Source organism: Diadema antillarum, unplaced genomic scaffold (assembly GCF_040938485.1).
Source record: "Diadema antillarum isolate AM-2024a unplaced genomic scaffold, OU_Dant_1.0 seq00001590_RagTag, whole genome shotgun sequence".
Taxonomy (NCBI): domain Eukaryota; kingdom Metazoa; phylum Echinodermata; class Echinoidea; order Diadematoida; family Diadematidae; genus Diadema; species Diadema antillarum.
In genome coordinates, this window is record NW_027272307.1 from 608,268 (window position 1) to 632,068 (window position 23,801).

At 38.5% G+C, this 23,801-nt stretch overlaps 1 pseudogene; it reads right to left on the minus strand.

Annotated features, from left to right (window-relative positions):
- The window catches only part of LOC139710944 (electroneutral sodium bicarbonate exchanger 1-like), a 52,127-nt pseudogene that overhangs the window by 22,796 nt on the left and 5,530 nt on the right, over positions 1–23,801 (minus strand).

Sequence of the window (23,801 nt, forward strand, 5' to 3'; positions counted from 1 at the left end):
AGTGATATGTGCTTGAATCAACAGTTTTCCTGTAAAGATACCCGATTTCATGTTACTGTGTATGTACGCGATATCATGTTTCTGTATGTAACACTATGTGCGAGGCATTTATCACGTCACGATGCAAAGGTGTGGGGGTTTGTGACTGCCAACTGACGCTAAGGTGTGAAGTAGACGACGAGGATTTATTCACAAGTTGTCGCCCTCTTTGACGCTACTGCGCCACGGGATTGACTTGCACACAGTCAAGACGTCTCGCTAATGTCCCCTGACAGCCGGAGCTCCTGCCGCAATCGATCGCGATTTACTGGAGGAAATACTTTTAATTGCCGTCAAGTGGTCAGTTGCGTTTGCCCTCTTGCCGGCTTCCCGTCATCACACTATCATCTCTGAAGTCATGCTGTGCGCACGTGAACTAGCGTGTTTTTCACTTCTCCGCTAGAGACCCTGACCCGATGCATTCACGGGGAGTGTACCTAGTTGCTACCGTTACGTCGGTCGTAGTATCCGGTCGTTCCGTTTGGTGCTTCTTCACCAACGCCCCTCGTTTGGATACAATTCCGGAGCAATGCGCTGCACTGACTAACCGTGATTAGAATAAGTCTTGCTATGGTTAATAGCCATTACGCGCAATAATGATGATATAATTAGAGATAATTACCGCAATCATCACGTCAAGAATGTGGTGCCGCCTTTATAATGTACTTCGCTGTTGTTGAGTATGCCAAAGGTCGCTTATGGTTCAGTATCCACAGTCAGTTCTATTACTAAAAGTCTTATTGATTAGTATACGGCGTATAGACCCTATGATAACAAGGATATTTGACGACATAACGATGAAAATGCAATCTACATCCGTAACGTTAAAAAGGCTCTCCTCTGGTACAGGTAACAGTGATACTATCTAAAATTTCATATGTAGACTCCCATAAGCCACTGCATAGACCAACTCGGGTTCAGTGCAGCTACTCCTTTCTTTTCTTATTTTTTTTTTAATTGTATATTGGCTACAAGATAAGTTATTTAGATTTTAGAAGCTACAGCTCGTCACGCAATCATGGTTGACAAGTTCAGCTACAAATCATTCCTTCTTGAATGCGCAATAACGTAAAAATCGCCCTCTCCCGGTGAGTATTGGACATGCATCCTCCAAAGAAACTCATCGTGCAAGGAAGGTTGGTCGACAGGATGCAAGCGTTAATAGGTGACTCACAACGGGAAACCTCTGGCGTCATGCGCCGCTACCGGACCGCTCGGTGCAGTCACCGCTGCCTCACTATTTTTGAAATTGAGCATATCGAAAACAGTGCGAACGTCTCTACAGGGAAGCTCAAAACAAAGAAACAGGTAATACAGGTGGCTTGAATTACTCCTTGTTTCTCCCTGATCCCCTGTTTCTTAGTGTCATCACTGTCTGAATGATTAGCGACAAGTGAAAAGGAATGGAAATCATATTATCCCGCTGCGGTCTGAAACTCACTTTTATTCTAAATGGACTCAGACTGAAAAGGACCCACCTATTATAGCCAGCAGAGGATAGTATAGAGAAAACTATTCTAGGCACTTTGTATCCAGCGTAAAATGTAATAGATATCAACTAATATGAGTATCATCATCAGAGCGTATTATTCTGTGCTTTCTTTTGACGCTTTTATGAAAGAATATGGTTAAAGACATGCCAGTAATCAGTTCCACCTATCCGCAGATGTGTAGACTATGTTTTAGCCTACAATGATCTGCAGTAGGTTTCCATTTTTCTTAACCTGACGATAATCTTATTGTATGGACATTTGCATGTTTCAGCATTGATATTAACATTAACCTATCTATTCTATCAAGATATGATTCGATGCCAAACACGAATGTTTACATTTCTTTTTTCATTAAAGTTGACCCCTCCTCCTCCCCCTCCTCCTCCCCCTCCTCCTTCATCTAACCTTTATGATAGAATAGTAATAGGTTTTTAAGATATGCATTATGTTGTAATTATGTCACACCTCATGTGTTCCAAAATCAACGTCCTTGGAAAAGTCCGTGCCGCAACATTGCACAGTTGTCAAATGAAAAACAAATTCGGATACCATAAACAGCTGAAAATGTTACCTGATCTAACTATAGGAGAATCATGACATCACTTTGAATTACCTAGGGTTTTGACAAAGGCTAAAATCTCATGCACCAACTTCTGTAGGATGATGTAACAATGAAATATGCAACTTTCAGATACGACAAAGAGGAAGTTGGTGTATGATATTACGCGTTCAATTCCGAACACACGAGTTGAGTTCTAACCGTTCATCAAAGAGCCTTTTACCCCCACCCCCCTTGTTTCTTCAAGTGAATTTTCGCTGTTGGTGGTTGTTAAGTCATAGTTGTGGTACTTTTGTTATAGCTGGCATATTTTCTTCTTCTTTTGATATATTTCTTATCCGTCGACAGCAAATATCCATGAGGGCCGAACCAACCATTCGAGATATCGGCTCGGTACGTTGAGCAAGCTTTACAATAACAGTCCCACATATAAAATTTTTCCCATGTATGCTGCCTTGGCCGTTCAGTTAGATGGTCCAGATCAGTAAGTGCGTGGATTCATAACTTCGAACGGTAACAACAAAAGAATTGAAAAGGAGTGAAAATACAAGGCAGAGTAAAGAGAGACGTTCTTGAAAATGACTTGCCGGAACTCCAATCCTACGCTGAAAGTGTTCCGTAGTACAAATCAGAAGGGACGTCAGTTTGAAAGCGAATTGTACATAGGCTAGTTTGCGACAGCTTCTAAAACTAGGCGGGGCTTTCAAGTGTAATCGCGTCTCCAAGCTAATCTCAGTGGGCGGTGCTTGGTGGGATTATCGCCACGACTTCTAATCTACAAGTGATTAAGGATGAAATCGTGGCCAGGTGCTGATGTTGCTATGGGTAATGAGAGGATTCTTGACTAAGTATTTCCGAGAAAGAAGGAGTAAATGGAAAGTATAAATAACGAGACCATTAGACACATGCATGTGGAGAGGGGGGGGGGGGGGGGGGGGGGGAGGTTCCAGAGAAATTGAGCCATGGGTCGCGCAATTGGAGTGTTTCATGACCCGCGTCAAACTGTTATTACCATGCCAACGGATATGCAGTGACCAATCAGGAATGATCATGCAAATGGAATGCTTCCATAAAAGTTACATCAGTAGTATGGTGTATACATCACATTGAAGTTAGTTCTTGTCATGCCTCTCCTTATCAGCATATCCTAACACTTCTTAGTTTTTCTGTTCACATGTAATAACATTATCAGGTAAGGAAGAATTATTACAAATTTTATTAAACAATTTTCGCTCGAAAGAAAGAAATACTCAAGTCTTGAGAATTCCTTTCAGTGTGTGTGTGTTTTAATGTCTTTTTTTGTCATGGAAACGATCTACTTCTTCTTCTTCTCCTGAACCTCCCTCCCCCTTCGCAATATCTAATTTAAAGAAACGATTACACAAACACACAAAGACACCTTCCTAAACATCTATGATATAGCTAAAAACCACACTACCTTTTTGAAGTGGGACGCATTCTCGTGAAAGGAGATGACAATTTGCTTCCCCAACAATACTGGTATTATGACAAATAGTTTTTTTTTTAATTCTACAACTTTCGAAACAAGAGAGTAAGCCAATATTGACGGCAGACGAATATATAACTGTATATATCCATATATATATATATATATATATATATATATATATATATGGAGAGAGAGAGAGAGAGAGAGAGAGAGAGAGATAGAGATAGAAAAGAGCGATCGTTACACCAAGGAGGTAACTCACTGGAAATCGCCGAGTCGTCGACAGGTCGACCTCGGACTGCCCCGGCATCGACCACCACATCGTCTTCCGCTGCTGGGCCGTTCATGTTGCCCTTTGTCCGCCTGATTCGACTGGTGACCGGACTCTCTTGGAGCAATCCTCGTCCCTGTTGGAGGAAAAGATTTGATTTGAGATCTATTTTTTTTTCATTCATCACAGTTTGTTTGGATGACAAATTCACCAATCCTCTTTGATCGCTAATTCTACAACCGATCGATACTGATCCATTTTGAGGTGGATATCAGTGATGATGGGAATAGCCGACGAGGAAGGAGACCTCTGGCATCCACGGGTGTCGGGTCCGTCCCTTTTGTCGAGGACGTTTATTTTGAATATACATTGTATACAGGTTTGTATAGTTAGAACTGATTGGACAAATTACATACATTTGGCTGAATGCCTCAATCAAAAGGATTGTTCAGGATCGTTATACCGTTATACCGTTTTTTTTTTTTTAGCCTAGTGCATTTTCTTGATACTCTGATCATAAATTTGGAAGAAAATACAGAACTAAACATAAACACCATAGTATTGTACCAGTCCATAAAGAAAGATGGATCTGTAATATATGTGTAAAGTTTAATCTAATCATATAGAGAGTAACAAGGTGAACAAAAAAGCAGATGCTCAAAGGCTGACACATGTCAAAGTGGTATGTTTTCCCTGCCTACCAAGATGTGACGTCAATCAATTTTCAGTATGATTTTTGTTAACTCCAGGAGGCGTGTGAACAAATAAATGTATGCAAGTGAGTATGAGGCAACAGGCGTCTTTGCGACGTCTCCTAAACGTGCAGGATTTTGTACGTAGTGTGAGAAGTATCATTTGTGTCATTATTCTTTCTATGTAAAGAGTATTCACATATTACGAAGAATGCCTTTGCCATATTATATAGCAGAGATAAAGATTCTTGAACAAAACGCCTTAATTATCACTGATTATTCATGTACCAACGTGAAAAGTGAAAGCATAAACAAACCCCCAAAATCATCATCGGCATGACTTCGGTTGAGTTTTTACATCAGTCTGTTAAATGCAACATCTCACGGGGGCAAAGTATAACTTGGCATCAGTACAATCAACAAAACAACTAACAGTCATGTACGTAAAGCCAAGGAGGTTCAAGAGAATGGAGTCACAACTGTCTTATTTCCTTTGCTAGATGTTCGATGCCGCCGCTCAGAAATATTTGAAGCATGTGAAAAACAGGATCTGCCACGCAGATAGGAAGACAATTGACTCGTGTCTCATTGCATAATCACCAGCCCCTTTCTAAGGAAGATATGTCTTTGTGATGGTAATTACTTTTCGCTATCCCTTCTTATAAAAGGTAGGTGGTACAGACACGAGGATGTGCGAATAGAAATTGCGCAAAAAATGCTGAAATAAAGATGTAAATTACTCGACTGGGCATTCCCGGGCACTAATCTGATATATCTTTCAATAAAGAATTATATTTGAAGATTATTCCAGGTCAGTTTTATTTGTCGGAATCAAGCGGAAAAGTGATTAAAACCGGCTTTCCAGAATGATACAGTTTTAAATATTTTCACATGATACAGCTCTGATTTACACATTTGCACAAATTTCTGCACGGGATTGATTTTTGTTTTACATACTTCATCATTAAGTGAAATTTCATTTCATTTGATGAATAATAAGCAAAATATGGCCAATATTATGTTAACGTTCAAAATGAATCTTCAGATTGCTCAGCAAGACGGCGGCTTCGAAAATCGATCATCAAAGGCACAAATGCACCTGTGAAACTCTTTTGTACATCAACAGAAATCTGACAGCTGTTTGAATAATTACAGCCAGTTGGAACTCCAACTCTTAAGCCTCCTTGGTATAGCAATCTTCCTAGGAGTGTTACATGTCAAATTCTATGCACACACTTCGTCCGTCTTCAGAATCTTCAGAAAGTTGACCGGACATCGCCATCATCAGCATCACATCCAGACGTTTGCGTAATAGTTACAGATCAGGCTCTATAGGAGCTATTTTTTATATACTAGAAAACCCCATTGTACCCATAAACATTATGTGCCTTTATCATTCAAGGCTCCAGAATAAGAAAAAATGCAAATAAACAAATGTTTCCATATTTCAAACATTGCCTGCATTATAGTAAGCAGGTCTCGCGCGTTCCACGTGGATTATGTATGATTAAAAGTAAAAGAAAGAAGGAATGCTTCCTTCATTTAACAAAACACCATAATCCGTTCCTATACCATGCACTTCACAAATACACCTGCCACAGTATCATTGGGATTTTATACCCTTCAATGGGTTAAGATACATATTGACTACACGAAAAGATACCATTACCATGAATGAATTCCGTCTAAATCGTCCACGCTCATCCTCATCACCGGAGCCGTTCGGGGACCTATCCACGGAGGGTCTCGGCCGATATACATTAATCTCGTGAAAGAACATCGATTTTCCACTCGAAACTCAACAGAACAGAATGGGAGCTAAACTCATCAGGAACATGCACTATGGCATCAATGTGCACGTCCTTCACAGTCATGTGTTCACAAGTGTACACCAAAGTCAAATACCATACCAGAGAGGAGACTCAAGCGGAAGATAGACCCATGCCCGCCCGAAGCATTGACTTTCATTGGTCCCATTCAGAAACCAGAAACAAACAAAGTAAGTCTTTTGAAGAGCCCCCATTTAGTAGAGCCAAGATGCCAACGGATGTGACAATAAATACTAGATAAAGAACATAAAAGCGCTATTGGCGACAGTGATTAAACTAGAGTACACTGGACTGGAAGTGGTCTTAGAAAGAGACAAAAGAATTTTGATGTGGCAGCTGACAGCGAATTTGTCCGTGAACACGAGGGAGCGATCCTAGCACTCTTTACCAACAACTGAAGTGGTTATGCTTCGATACACCAAAACGTCGAAATCTTCCTTATATATAGTGACTGATGATGACTTATTAAAATGATTAGACCTTTTCCATGTCTGGACTATTTTTTTAATTAAACATTGCACGTTGACAGCATTTGAAAAAAAAACACGTTTACTTAAAGTACACAGATATTTGGATCTAGTCATATTGAAACTATCATCACAGTCAAAATCATGTTTAATCATCGTAAATGATAATGAGTGTTTCGAAGCGTAAATCATACATGTATGGACTGAATATTATGTAAAACAAAGCCACTTTTACATACTGAGTGTCAACAAAGACTATGGATAGCTATACGAGAACCAGGCGTTGCTTTAGCACGGTGCTTTCTACTCGCCTAACAACCTGATGGGTACGTAAAGATCAGCGCCAAACGCAGGATATTCAGCGCGCTGTAAGACCGAGCAGTCAAGGTCACAATGTACATAAGTGGACCGATTACACCTAGACTTTTCACGTCAACCAATTGGTCTTAGGATATTTTGCCACTTAAGTACACATCGGTAGGCGGGGTCCTAAATTTCTGTGAGTTAATTAACTAAAATTGACAGATAAAGATAAAAATGGAAGTGTCCAAACGTGTTCTGTGTTTGCTACAGGGCTAACAACTCTGATATCATTTCAAGAACACGCTGGACTACAATGAATCTTAGCAGTGACGTTTAACTGTCCGTCTGAAGAGACGTTTAGCCCTTTGTACCCATTGTGTATACCGATTGGCTAAGGAAGCCCCTTAGAATTCTGCACACTCTCCAATAAGTATCTGGCATCAAAACTTTTTAAAGAATTGAATTTGGTCATATCATCAAGGTCTTCGTGCATGTATAACATGTGTGTTTTTTTTTCAAGTTATAGCGCATTTTCACATTACAAATCCTGCTCTATGAATGAGAATATAGGCCTATGTATGTTATGTTTCTTGCTTTCCGACCATCATTACATTGCTAAAAATATCTGATGAACTTTCTCTTTGTTTAGATATATGATAGGCCTACTAATCGGAGGGGCATTCAATATGAACGATAATAAAGGAAAGATGCATAAGGGCTCGCCTCAAGGTTCGAAATCGAAGTTTGAACTCTTTCAAACCGATCACGACAAGCAGACGGGCTACGATATTTTCACGACGGGGTATAAAAACTAAAATAGAAAACGTTTGCGGTCGTCAGGAAAACGCACTGACTCGTCGACTTACACCTGCCTGTGTTGGGCATGGACACTGATTAGAAGTTTCCGCCCAGAAATGCACTTTCTCGTCGTCGACTGGCCGCTCCACACATTGACACAGAATGACATAGTACCATCTTACGTTGGATAATACGCGAAGTGAAACCCCACTTATGCGACATGGCCAGTTTCCAGCACAAATGCCTTGTGAATCGTATACTGCATGTAAGTGTAACATATAAAATACTGCATACCAACATACGCCTGACAACCTAACTTTCGAGTTCTAAATATCATCTCTCTCTGCAACTAATCACGATATGCAGACTGTCCACAATTATTTCCAAATAAACAAGAAAACATCTAAACACTTTACGGGCAGCTTACAGCGTATAGTTATGCGATGCAGAGTAATTGTTTAACAACGCAACAGTATATCAATATTTTGAAAAACGAAATACTTCTAAATAGAGTGCCGTTATTCCGTAAAATGATAAATCTTGCGGAAAACTTTTTTCAGCTGATGACCAAACATCTAATGTGGCACTTTCAATCAGTGCGCGTATTTATAAAGGTCGTTTGTAATCACTATTAAAAATATTATCATCAACAAGAAAATCACACGTGTTTAGAATACTTCAGACATTTTCTTACAAGTCCTTCTCAACGTGATTGTGTGAGCAATGCAACAATTCAGTGTAGCAAGAGATCCCGCTTTGTATATTCTATAGAACCATGTCTACAGTGTATATTTGTTTATTGATGTCGCCGGATGCATTATAAAATATGTGTTTTCAGTGGACATTAATCCAAATGAATGTTTACAGATATGTAGGCCTTAATGATGTCAGTTTTGTTTCTCAATTCAAAATGATTTGTGAACTTCACAACAATTGTGATAATATCTTGACATGCATGCAGAAATGGAAGAAATAAACCGTGTGACACAAAGATTTTATTTGAAGTGATAAGTTAGAAGATCAGCAATGTCAAATCACGCAGTCTAATGTACGCGTCAGGCTTAGATTCCAACCCGCAGAGTTGACGCATGAGTTTTCGATGCTATACAACGCGAATGATCACGGACCGGAAAAACGCATTATCCACTCACACGCCGTGTTTTCAAACTTTGGATTATTCGCTGTCAACAAGAGTCCAATAATAAATGTTGATAATCCGCGTCAAACGTTTGTCGTCATTCTTTCCACGTCATTTGCGTTGCTATGGTGAAGCCTTGCCACCATTGCTACTCGATAAGACTGGCCCAAATCTCATCAAACATGAATAATAAACTAGGATTATTTTATGCTGTGCGAAACAACTGCTGTCAGCATCGAGTTTAGAAATCAAGCTCTCGAAATAACATGAAGTATCATTTCAGGTATATCTCTGACAGCGATTTCATGTTTTGCTCATTAAATAAACTGATACGACTGCCACATTTTTGTTTGTGAGCAGCAAAGGAACGGTATTTAGCAGCCGGAAAGTGTATCTTCCCAAACATGACAAGCAAAAGATTTGTTTAGGGGTACTGGTTTCCAATGCCTTGTAGATGAAGTAAGAGCAACGATGTCCTTGGCACATCATCGTTACCCATATCAATACTCATTACATAACGATAATAATGTCACATGTCAAGTTCATAGGCATTTATAGTGACACATCTTAAACTTCTATCTATTTAGTTCCCACAGATGACCACTGATAATGACACTTGTAAGAAAAGTTCAGGGTTTTCATCAAAATGTCTCTGAGACCAATGTTGGGAGGCAGAGGGCTGCTGTCTCCGGTATCAGCTGAGAGAACATCCAGCAGCTTTACGCCAGGCCGCCATCCTCGGCTTTCGCTCCTCTCATCTTCCGAGAAGGACAGCCAACTTGGCGAATGACCGCAGTGAGCCAGAGATCAAAGAGATGACATATCCTTGGAACATTGATGTTGTCAGTGGTTCGCACATTTGACCTACCTTGATTTCAATAGCAAATAGTTATAAATTGTTATTATCGACAAAATACGATAGTTTGGCATTCCCTTAACCACTGACTCAGAAAGAAATTAAAACAGCACAAAAGTGGTTTGGCAACGGAGGCCGGTCGCTTCCGGCTAATATAATAATGCTTTCCCCAAATGTTGTTTTGTTTATTTATTTCTATAAACGAATAAATAAATGAATAAATATATATATATGTAAATTTATATATATATATATATATATATATATATATATATATATATAATAAAAATAATAATAAAAGGACATTTATATTGCGCAGCTACTATAATGATATATATGGAGGGTTTGTTTGTTTTTTTTTCTTTTCTTTGTGGGGGAGGGGAGGTTGGGGTGTTAAACCTTGCATTCGAGGAAATTTTTTATATGTGAAGTTTATTCGGTGCCAAAAAGAATTAAAATATTTGTAACTTTGCCAAGGATTCGCGGAATTACTTGTTAAGAACGTGGCATTGGCAAGTGCTTTTGTAGAGGTACATGCGTGTATAACAATGACATTGAGTTCACTGTGATGTGCACACTTTAGACTTCTGCCTCAATAAACGACAGTTGCAATCAAAATCATATCATCTAAGCGTGGGCACTTCTCACACATGGTATGACTGCGAAAAGATTAGTCAAGTCACTAAAAGTGTACCACTTTGTACCATGCGTTCGAATTCGAATATACGGAACGCTCTAAATGCAGAGGAAGGCATATAGCGTTTACCTAAATCTATAGCACCAGTAATCGTGCGGCATGTGACACACACAATAGTTTACGCCCGAAATTTGTGTAATTATTCAGATTTCAGGGTAATGATTTGGCTGAACTTGACATTTAAATCGAAGTACCCAAGCACTTATTTCTCAAGTAACAAGTAATATGTAAGAAAGCAGGATCACATTGTAATATCAAACATATCACACATTTTATGAAAGTCATTTCATTAAAGCTCACCTTGTAAACCTTCCATGGTCTTGTTCTGCTCCACATTGTGCAAAAGTGTCTCACTTTTCTCTCCATGGATAAGATACAAAACAGCTATTCTCTCCAGAATTGACCTTTTATTTCGAATTTTGATATTTCCTCTTTGTGAAATCCCTCAAATATTCTCCCTGAACTCAGTCCAGAGTTCCTTTCATGGCACCTTCTACCATTCAATGTGATGTACATGCATTTTAGGCGGGAAAGAAGCAAGCAAAAGATATACTCTCTCTCTCTCTCAAGACACTTTGAGAGATGATACACTTACACCCAAAACGGAAGTCTGTTAGACCGCCTAAGCTCACATGTAAAGCTCCCGAGATCTTCGCGGCGTGGGTTGTCTTCAGGCTTATTCGTTACCAGCGTAAAATCAAGCGAAATATAAAAAAGAACCTCAGTCAGAAACGGAAAGTTCATCAACCGGTGCTTATCTCCTGTGGAATGATCTTGTCATAGTTCGCTATGACGATCAAGGATTAATTCACTACTCCATGCTTAGTCTGTCATTATTTGTTGAGAAAAGTTGAGCTGAGGATTTCTAAACCAAACTCTTTATCACTTGAGGGCTGTTCTTTGGCTCTAAGATTTGATGAAAGAAATGTATCTTTCATGTATTGTCTTAGAGCATGTGACTATAGCCTCTATGAATTAACACGAAATAATTGATAACGGTTTTTGTTTTTGTTTTTTTGCTAAGACAAGGTTGTTGAGGTTTTCACCTCAATTGCAACTTAAATGAGATGGTAATTAAAAAAAAATGGAGCCCTATTGGGTAATCCATGCTCTTGTGAAGCTGAGGCACATTCAATGCGGATTGAAGTAATAAATCCTACGGTTCAGATTGGCATTGTTTGACCAAGACAAGTGCGATCACTGCAATATCAGGATTAAAACACTAGTAAATACTACTGCAATGATAGATCATGACAAATATTATGTATGGATAACTATATATCAGTTGCTGTCTTTATAGCTATAAGAAACACTGAAACATCGTCGATACTCTAACGTGAAGCTCTGTAAGAATAAATGAGTCCACCCTTGTATTAATGGAGAAACCTGGTAGGATGCAGTCATCATCCAGACGTTTGAGATATCTCGATTGATATTTAGATGATTGATGCAGCCATCAACAATTGTCTTGTGTCTTAGTGTACTGTTTTATCTGGAATACTATAGAATATGCCCCTCTAGCGTCCTCAAGGTTATCATTCATGTCTTTTTCAACGCAAGTGCTTCCAATGGAAATTTGATCAATGTTGTTAGAAAATATTGTTTTTTTTTTTCACTAACGCGATTTCGTTACTAACAGGGAGACAAGCAAATTAGAATAGATGTCACGTAGGAGAAAACTTCATCCAACCATCCGGGGGAAAAGAGTTTCAATGTTATTTGAGCATGAAAATATGGAAGTATAGTTAAAGTATATAAGCAATGTTGATTTACTTTGTTTAAAAACAAAATTTAACCCGATTTCCTGGTTAGTATGGACTGATCTTCTATCAAATCATATCGATGAATCAGGGAGACGCTTTTATGCTCGGGTGTTCTAAACTTGTCCTTTGATCTGGCGAGTTGACCGGGAGCCAAGTGTCAAATGCCGTTGGCATGGGTTCAAACTGGCGGACAAATTTAGAAATCGGGACGGATTGGGGAAGCCGCAGTTCTACTGGAAAGCCCTCGCCGAGCTAAAGAAGGAGATGGGGATGACGAAGATACACGCGGGATGCAGAGTAAACGAGATAAACCACGTGGAACGCTGACGAAAGTTCAGCAAAGCGTCGGGGGTGGCGCCTTAAAGGTTGACAGCAGGCTCAAATGCTGCAACCGCCCAGCACACAGTACCAACTGGCTGGATGGTATGTGATGCAAAACAATCCTTTTAAATTAGATATGTCCTTGTACGAATCACGGCATATTTACTGCTTTATGTTGTGTAGGGCTCTTAATCTATCAGATTCAACAGATGTTCACAACATCCGGGGAATTCCTGGCAGTGTCGTGATGGATGTCTCATATTAATATGTCATACAATTTGGATGAAATTCAAGTTCACGTATATAGAATATTAAGTTTGCTCGTAGTGCAATGAAATTATAGCATAAAGAGATTATTGTTTTTCTTTTATTATATAAAAATGCAGTCGGCCATCGTTGAATCATGACTCCTGCACAGGAAGCTCCACGGTGTCCTCAATGACTACCTAAACTGGGAATTGATAACAATCGCAAATAAAATTGAACCCAAATTATCACATTAGGAAGACCGCTAATTGACGACGTATAGCGGATTTAACAACTAGTAACTGTGAAAAAAACACATACACAAACACACACACAAACAAATTTGTGAACAGCTGTGGAAAGAATAGATTTGAAGTCGAAAACATTCTCCTAATATCCGAAGCGCTAGTAAATGAAACAGGTGTGACTAGTAATAGTCTTAAGAAAGTAGGCATGATAGGTGCGCCCTCTCATAGGCTTTGATCCTCTTATATCATTAAACAGTTTCCGTCTTGATAATTCACGGCAAATGCTAAGGTTTCTGAGGGTGATAGGAAAATGATTAAGATCACTTCACGTATGATTTATTCCGTAAGATGTTTCAGCTCGCATGATGAGAACTTGATGATAAATCTCGCTGAATACAAGATAAAGAAGCCTGTAATTTTATAAGAATGTGTAAGAATAATAATTGTTTAACAGTAGTTTAAGTAAAACTAGACAAAATTTGAAGCTGATGAAATAATATGTTCTCCATAATGCAGTATAACACGCATGCACTACCTCCTACACACACATATACTAGTATGCAAATATCATTTTATCACGACATTGTTTTGTTCGGGGAAATCTGCTCGAAACACGTTTGATATTCTCTTAATATTGTTCTTTTCATCTTGTACTTCCATAATGTATTTGAAATGCGATTGTAATTTTCTTTCCTGAAAAATCATACAGTACTCATTAATACAATTATCATTTATGGGACAAAACTTCTATGGAAACTGTCAACCTGTAATAATTTAATAGAAATGAGACTTTAAGAACCAATCGTGAAGACAAGGAGCTTATTCATGGGGGAGGGGTGGCCGAGGATATGACTGTAGGTGTGGTTTGTTCCGCAAGAATTTGGTCCTGCCTTACGCGTGACTTTCAATCCTCGTTAATCTCAGACAGGAGCTCGGAGGATTAGACCACTCATCTGAGATTGGCACAAAAAAAAAAACCCTTAATTAATGTCCAACCAGTTAGTCATGGTCACTTCTAAAATTAACCAAATTGATGCGGTGAGATTTGTTGTCTTCTCATAAAGAAAGTATGGTCATGAATGCAGATTAATCTAACTCAATAGGCAAGGTATTAAGAACCGGTAGTAGACTCAGACGAATCTCTTCTAATAGGACTGATATAGGTTTGGAATCAGACAAGAAAATCGATAAGTTGACGGCTGATTAAAGGGTTCACGTAGTTTGGTTTGTTTAAAATACGACGAATACTGTTCCATCGTTTTACAACGGATCTTCATGGAAAACATACATAGATAAAACGACTTATGCCTCATTTTGCAGTTCAAAGACCGTTTTTAACAGAATACTTTTAAAATCATACTTGTAGCCAGCCGAACCCTGAATCCCATTATCAACGCAGTCTTAAGCTCGCTACGAGATTATATTTGCCATTATGACTTAAGGAAACTCGACTGTTTACGCTTAATTTTGTGTGATATATGTTTTGTTCCTTCAGTTAGAATAGAGAGAACAGTCACAATTCATGGTCAGATGCCGTTATCCAAGTCAAACTGTTTGCTTATCTATAACGGTCTTCTCCGCCGTATACTTTAACATATACCATGAAACATATTACGTATTGTTCTTATAATTTAACATTTTGTAATTTCATATTTGTAGTAAGCACTCTTGTGGATGTTTTAACTTAAAAAAAAATTATTTTGTTACATTGATTTCCATTACACAAGCAGAGAAATAAAACTTACTGAAATGATAAAAAGAGAGAAAAAAAGCAAGCGGGTCATATTGGATGCTTAAAATTTCACTCTCTTGTTCTTCAAATAAACACAAGTAAAGATTGGTGTTTCGATATAATAATAATAGGCCTAGGCTTGACTGTAATATGTTTGTTACTCAGACCAAATATCACCTTGAAGCAAATGAAGCATCACCGATAAGAGGCTCAACATGTAGCGTCAATTATATATTTATCTTGAAGTAACTATATTGTTTCTATCTGTTATACAAAGATCTTGACGTAATACAAGTATTCTGTTCGTAATGAGGCAAAACGCGTAAAGGTTTGCATTGGGGACTATCAAGAATAAGTGTTTGTTCATGCTAATGAATAACACTGTCGCTTGAGCTACGTTTGTCTATATTCAACTTCAGTTCACATGCAATTCAAATAGAAGTGCGTTTCTTTTTTCTTTCACAAGTAGACTCTCTCTACGATAATTTCTCTGTAGTGTTATGAAACTGCTTCAAGGAGATGGATTTGCATCTCTTTAGTACGATCAGCAAGTCTTCAAGTCATTTTGATATTAATAATGTTGGCATTTCTCGAGGTATTATGTCCTATATAGCTGTTTAACAGAAAAAAAAGCATGGGAAGCGAGTTTGATCTTCTACAATCGTTGCGCGCAATGAGTGTACAAAATTGCCGCTTCCATCTTTCTTTCTTTTTTCAGTCAATCACACACGTCGTCTGCTCATCAAAGCAGTCTTCGTAAAGTACATCGTACTGTGACCAGGAGGTAATCCATTTTGACTACATGCAGATGACGTAAATAGCAACTACTCTTCGCTATGTTTAAGTGATTTCTGATGTTGAGCGGTGGGCAGGACAAGATTAATTTTCGCCCCTCATTGACTGACGGCGATGCCATAAAAGCGTTTATGAAATCTCCCTTTCCGTTTTCTGTTTACAAAGTTTTTTTTTGAACGAAACCTGTCGCTACAGATGTGCAGATCCTTCTGCTGATTTGTAATCTAAGAAGTTTCATGAAACTTTGGTCAAACTCAAGTCATAGCATTTCGTAACAGCGATGTATTTAAATGCAACAGGTATCGATAATGTTTTGTCAGCAGTAGCAGATTTGTCTGTTTTGCTGATTCACCAGAATGGAGCAATGCAAGCATCGATAAAACTCATTGATAATCCTAAGCATGAACTCTGGCAAATAATTTGACAGTTTATGCCACGAGAAATAAACATTCAATAATAAATCTTTGGCAATAGCTAAGGTTCTGAATGACGATGGGATCGTAAATGAAATGTCAGTGATTCCAATATTTGTATGATTGCAAGCTACGCTGCGTGTAGGCTACTCTCCCAAGGTTGAAGCAAAACCATGCAAAATTTGCAAACGTTTAAAAAATTAATTAATCAAGATAAAAACGAACTGGAGACTTGTCACTCTACCAAGCAACCAATACATCCACCAAGACTCATCTAAAACATCAAATCGCTCCACTGAGTATTTTCCAGACATGTATGTCATCGTAAGAAAGTTGAAAGAAGTCAACACAGATCCTTCTTAAGGGAAAAGAAAACTCACCTAGGACAGCCGAACAATTTTCAAGTATGAATCCTAGAATCGCAGAGTCGTCGATTTCGGTGGAGATGCCTCCAGGAGCAGCCAAGGAAAGACTCGGGGAAAGAACTTGTCAAGTTCGAGGGTGGAAAAGATTCACAAAGAGAACGTGAGTTTCTGTTGGTGGTAATCACAGAGACCAGAAAGAGACTTCTCTTATTGACTCGTCCTGGCGAGTAGAGAACAGCAAGGTGCCCGCAGCCAGCCCGAGCCTGTTACTCTCCACAACTCAGTTCTCAGAGTGAGTACTCTGGATACAGTTCCGTCGGTTTTGAGTCTTTCCCGACAGCGAAACGTACTTGAACAACGCGAACAAAGACGAGCGCGGAGTCCCTGGATCGGTCTTAACCCTCAAAAAGCTACTGTCAGTAGTTGGGATGTGCACGTCGGGTATGGTAAGAGAAAGGGGGAGGGGTGGGTTGTGTCATAACAGACGATTGGTAATTGGAGATCCGATGCTTGAGCATGGGTGTGCATGCGCGTTATGACGAACCCCTTTCTACGACGTTGCCGATTTGCACGTTGGAAAGTGGGGGTATTTTTGAAGGCAGGTTATCCTTGAGGCAGACTCGAGTTGTCTGTGTCACGAGATTTAAAGGTTGTAAGTGAGAAGTTGCTCTCTAATTCAATTAGCCAGGAGCGGTAACTGCGCGTTACTTGGCTTCCTATCTGCATCAAGCTGTAAGGACTCTGGCTACTGGAACGTGCCTTACCTCCCAAGCAATCCCCATTCACCGTGTCATTTGACGTTACATTTTCATGCTTGTCAGCTTTGCATAAACCCGAAAACCTACAACTCTTTACAAGACCTTCACTATTCGCCCTTCAGGTCTCGACCTAGTGGTACCATTGCGTCATGGCATGACTGCTATTCCACCCTTTAACATAATACAATTATTCTGCCTTACCATAATCTCAAACAAGTTTGAACAACCGGGCGAGTTTATTTTGGAGAGAAGATATTTATGACATCGTGACAAAGTTTGTCATAAATCAATTACTCAGAGTTCAACAATTCAACAGTGTCGTGTCCTGATGCAGGAGAGAAAAACGCGACCAGTAAAGAAACAGATTGTGGCAATCACATTGTGTTCAAATATCATAGTTTATTAGTACATTCCCCTCCCTATAAAAGGCACCTGAGGTTTATGGTCACATGGTCTAATAAACTGCACAGTATGTTTATTCCCTCAGATCGATAGAGCTTTTGTTGTTTTAGTCTTCCATCTTCTTGTTCTGTGAAGTTCTTTATTGCACAAGTTCCGTGAAACCTTGGAAAAATATATAGCATTGTTTCATCCACGACATGATTTGACCCGGCATTGTAAAGCAATCTCTTTAAAGGTTCCTTGATCTTAAAAAAAAATGAAGACAATCCTATAAAGCGATTGGCAATATTGTTTTAATCATGGTAAACAAATCTATTTTGAACTTATCTTCAGAAAATGCTATTACCTGAGAAAAGAAAACAAAATCGTCCGTTAGTTGCTTTTATACATCTTAATACAATGGCAGGAAAAATGGCTAAAATGGAAATAATAGGCGCCGTGCTAATTTCAAATTGCTGTGCCGGATTAAATCTAGAGTAAATGCACGTTACACCCAGCATGGAGGTCTCAGCAAAATGAAAGTGAGCTTGCAAATAAAGTGCGCATTCTAGATCATACAATGTCTACATGACATCATACTTTTAACTGCGAGAGTTAATGCCGTCTCAATAATTACTGTTATATAAATCATAATTATATGTATCTTTATTATGGTACGACAAACTCTGTCCTCTACTCACGTTAATATATTGACGCGACATCAGGATTTTTTATTTCTTTGTTCCGTAGACAAGGAATCTATAAAATACTTTATCCGAGTGACCTCTTGCTGTAGCGCTGGTGCAATGTCAATGACCGATATCGAAGGTAGGCGAGATGAACGATCTAATAGCACTGTCCCCAGTGGTCGCAGGGCAAGAGAACCGACGCTAGAATGAACAAGGTAAATCGTTATGTACTACGCTGTCAGGGCATCTGCACGCATTATACAATTTTCGATGATAAGAGAGTTTACATCTGATTTTGCTGGGTCTTCCCTGACAGTCCGGCGGGTAAAGTTCGTAATGACAGGATTTTACAAAACATGTGATTTTCGCTAGTCACGTGGTATGTTTGTGATCGTTGCATGCGCTCATCAGAAGTGCGCTTTGCCCAGCTTAGAGGACAGGTCCTTTTTGACCTTGGGGTACGACGCCGCGTCCTTAACACATCAGAGGGTCTAACCAAAATAGGCAACATGACTTTCTGTCAAAGAATAGGTGTATTCAAAGTTTCTTAGACTATGTCATCGTACTAGACAACTAGACAGTTGGCTTGAAATGATGAATATTGATAATACACCGGGGAAAATACATGCAGTATAGACAGGTCAAGTGTGATAAAAATCATGATCATTGTGTCGTGTAAATCGATGGCGTCTCACTATAATTATGTCTCGTATATGTGATGAATGTCAATCTCATTTTCAGGAATATACTTATACTTAAAGCACGAAAAAGTTCAGCGGGGAATGCATCTCCTACTTGGAAACAAAAGTAAAAACAATGCAGACATAACTTTTCGTATGAAACACGACTTAATATCAACTTTGACTTCTTCGTAGGGGGCTATTTTGGATCAAGATTTAGACAAACGGTTTTTGCATTACTTTCTCTAAAAACGTGAAGTTGTAACTAATGAACCTTGACGCAAGTTAACGATTATGGATTCCTAGATATTAGTGGGTGAACATGTGCCTCTCTCTTTTCTTGATAGTCTTCTGTGATATAATACGGTAAATAAAGGTTGATTCCTACCTATCAAAAGACAAGGATTATCACTTTCTGATCGCGAGTAAATAAAGCGTATTTTAGTCCACTGGATTTCTTGTTTTTCAGGTGTTGCTCGCTCACAAGAAAGTTTAGCACCACGCGCTTCTTTCTTTTAATCCTAAGATGTGTAAGTATAGCTTTGGGTAGTGACAAGGAGCTTTGGGAATGAATTAATACATGCACCCTTCTTTTCATTGCAGGTGTTCCTATTATACTAGTGCAATATGCTCATAGATTCTCAGTCAATGGCTATTTTGACTACATGGCTCTTAATCATTACCAGGGGTATCTTATATAAGTGACAGCCTGCACCTCAGATAAAGAGCATGTTGAAGTAAGAATTAGCATTGCCTAAAAAATGGGTAAAAGGCAATATTGAAAAGAGGGGGAAACAATCGGGTTTGAGCTCACATTGTTACGTAATTGCCTTGCCCCGATGTTTTTTTCTCATGATGAAACAAACAGATAAGCGGCAGATAAAATGATTACGTTGACAATGAAAGGTTGCTGGGCACAGGGACAGCTAAAAAGAAAATCTACAAAACAAACCTTGACGAAATGTTATCTAAATAGCTTCATTGTCAAGGGTTAAATGAGCTACAGTAACCAACAGGATTCAAGTAAGCTTGGTATTGCTCATGTCATGTTTGAAAGTTAGGATATCGACGAAGTGGTGGAAGAGCAATCTTTACCTATTATATGATATGAATAGATATTCCACAACTCGGCACAAGTATATAGTTGACATCCATTTTGTTCTTTGTTTAAATCTTACACTTACGTACATGCATACATACATACAGGCACACACAAATCTCTCTCATTGAATCAAAGTAAGGGAGAGAGCCAGAACGGTTAAAAAAAAAATAGAAACCAGACTTATCCGGGACAGGTCTTAATAACCTTAATATTTCGACTAATGTAAATAATGCAGGTGAAGACTCCATTGTAAGAAGAGAATGAGGGCAGTTCAATAGATTATGTAAACACACAGCCGACACCATATCAAAGTACGGCAAAATGGTTTGCGACAATAACCCACTAATATAGTATAAGATAATAACCTACGAACCTATATAGGGAAGAGTTAGCACCTGGGTTTGAGTATAGACTTAGAAAAGGCACTCATTTAGATATCCTTGAAGTACATGTTGTATATCCAATGGTGGTGATGCTGGTGTTGGAGGGGTAAGGACCAATTAGATTGGTGTATGAGATTGAAAAATCGTTCAACGTACTGCAATCATGTACTGTTGTTACTATGGGGTTGTACATCCAATGGTGCAGACACGGTACCATCGTCACACACTCGCTAGTAGGAGACAGTTGGTCTAAACTAGTGGTCAATGTGTTTAACCCCTACGACCCTCTTTGTCCACATGTGTATATGGATACCCGATAACGGTAATGGGTATCTGTACTATCAGGACCACTGTAAGATAGATTCTTACACTGAAGAACCTACAAACAGCGTAGATAAGACCATGATAACATACCATATAGGCCTATAGCGTGCATGACGCCAACATATAGCGCGTTTTATCATCGGTGATAGTGATGACTACTATCATCATTAATGTCATTATAATTTTCAAAATCATCGTTACTTCCAGTCAAAATCATGGTAAGATTGCCATATACAGAAAATACACAGAAGAACTGACATTACTACTTTAGAAAACTAATCTTGATTTGATACAACCTTTGACAAGACGAATCTAATGTACAGAGAAAGGCACAAAGGTTGCCATGGAGACGACAGGGTCAAAACGAGAAACAAGTACTGGTTTGCAAATCGATGTCCTGGCTTGATAAGAGTAAATACTCTTGCATTAAACATCACATTCTATCACACTTGCACAGTGACATAAAGATGGAATTGATTGTTAAACATCAACTCTTAGCAGAATGTTTTCAGTTGTATGAGTGACGCAGATCGGTGCTGAGACCGTGAATCCATATAAGTGGGGCAGTTTATATTCATCGGGATATGTTGACACCTGTATGGTCATCGATGTCTTTCTGTCTTTTTGTTTTCCTCGTATTCTTTTTCATTCACCCATCAAGCATTCGATATTTGCCTCTTACATAGTCTCGCAAGTTATGCTGGATTCAATTTCGTTAGGTTCACTTCTCGCATTTCGAATGTGCCCCGTCATTTCCCGATAAGGGTCCGTCTGTCACCCCCGAATTCGTGTCTCCGGAGCGAAAATGTTTGCTTTTCGTACATCAACCCTATCGCCCTATACAGCTTTGACAGTCCACGCTGCCTTCGTCTATCGCGGTTATCTAGGAATACATTCTGTGTAGAAGATGAGGGGACCTCTTCTTCGTTTCCTCAGGAAAAGTGCATTTATTGAACATGAATATGTTGGCCTGATCACGTAGTCACTCTAATCTACTTTTTCATCCCCCTGCTTAGTTCGCTACCCGACCTAGATTTCATTCTAGACAGTTGTGATTGAAAATACAACAACAAATATGCCACGTATATTCAATGCGAGAGTGTAGTCATGTGCCATCTTGTTCTTTGGTCTTCTTTACACTCATTTCCATTTTTCTCCTTTAAACATACTCCTTATCATATTTCACTTAAATCATTTCTTATTTAATTTCTGCTCAAGAATTCATAAAAGCAGCTCCGATTCATTGTTGAATATGCATGATAATCAATCCTTATAATGCTCAGAAGTTTTTACATATTTGTGAGTTAATCATGGAGTTCCCTAAGTAAGAAAATGCCAAATGACTGACTGAATGCATGAATGTGGGAATAATGAACAATCGGATGGATGAATAGGAAGATAACTAGATATTTGATGAAATGTTTGAAGAAAAACACAACAACAAGTAAATAGATCTATAGCAAGTGACCAGAGTTATAATTCACACGGCAAAATACTTCATAAATCCAGTCTACTGTCTACCAAGATGTCTACAGTTAGGTATTCAAACCTGACATATGACAATCAATCTGAGTGCGGTCGGAAGAAGATGTCATAGGAAATCAGCTACGACAGAATACAAAGACAACCCAATCAATATTTTGTTTGAATATGCAGGAAAAAAAGAGAAGTGCTTGATAGTCACCTCATATATCATTGTTATCATTATCATTATTATTATTATTATTATTATTATTATTATTATTATTGTCATTATTATTATTATTGTTATTATTATTATCATTATTATTATCATTATTATCATTATTATTATTATTATTATTATTATCATTATTATTACTACTATTATTACTATGATTATCATCATTATTATTATTCATTCATTTATTCGGCTTTCAGTCACAAATATCAATATTGACGAGATATCTCTTTTTTTTTGTGCTTTTCCTAATGTCTGCATTATACAGTTGTAGCACATAAAATGACAAGTTGGACGAGTTGTAAGGGCACCATGGAGTTTGTAAATTCTGAAGAAGAAGAATAAAAGATCCCTACGTTCATCTTGTCGATTTAACTCGTCCTGTTTGAATTCATTCAAGTTAAAGAGCTTAGTGGAAGCTCAGCTCCCTAGAGCGATAGGTGACGAGATTATTGCTGATAATGTCCTGTGTTGACAAGAAGTCGCGAAATGCAGCTTCTGTGTTTAACTTCGATTGTCGTGTAAACGTACACATAAGACACAAACAGACACGAGAATGAAGTCTCGCATGGTCTGACACGTTTTTCACCAAAGTCTTTTAAAGTCTTGATAATTTACCGTCCTGCTATGCATGAAGTGTAAGAGCGATGGGTGTGAAGCAAGAAAATGTTGAATAAAAGATTTATCAAGGCACGAGACGATGTGTCTCCATGCAGGTTTCACCTGTATGCCGACGATACAGTATTGTATTTTGCTGACACAAATCCTCAAAAAGTTGAAATGATGTTGCAGAAAGATCTAAATAATATTTTCGATTGGATGTGTACAAACAGACTCAGTTCAAATTGTGACAAAACAGTTTGCATGCTAATTGGTAGTGGAAAATTGTTGAATAAGCATAATGAGTTAAACTTGAGTATGAATTCCAAAAGCCTTAAACAGGTGAAGTGTGTTAAGTATTTGGGTATTACAGTTGACGAAGAGTTAAATTGGAATACGCAAGTTGATAATGTTTGTAGGAGAGTGAGTAAAATGATAAGCTTTATGGGAAGACTTAGACGTATTATTGATGAACGAAGTTTAAAGATGTTATATAAGTCTTTCATATTGCCCCAGTTAGATTATGCTGATATTGTAGGGGATTCTGGCAAAAAGAAACAAATGGACATGATTCAAAAACTTCAGAATAGAGCAGAGAGAATCGTTTTGAAAATTGATCCATTTTCTCATACTTCAAATTTTAGGTTGCATGAAATTCTAAAGTGGGATTCCCTTGTCTCGAGAAGAAGAAAGCATCTTCTTCAATGAGT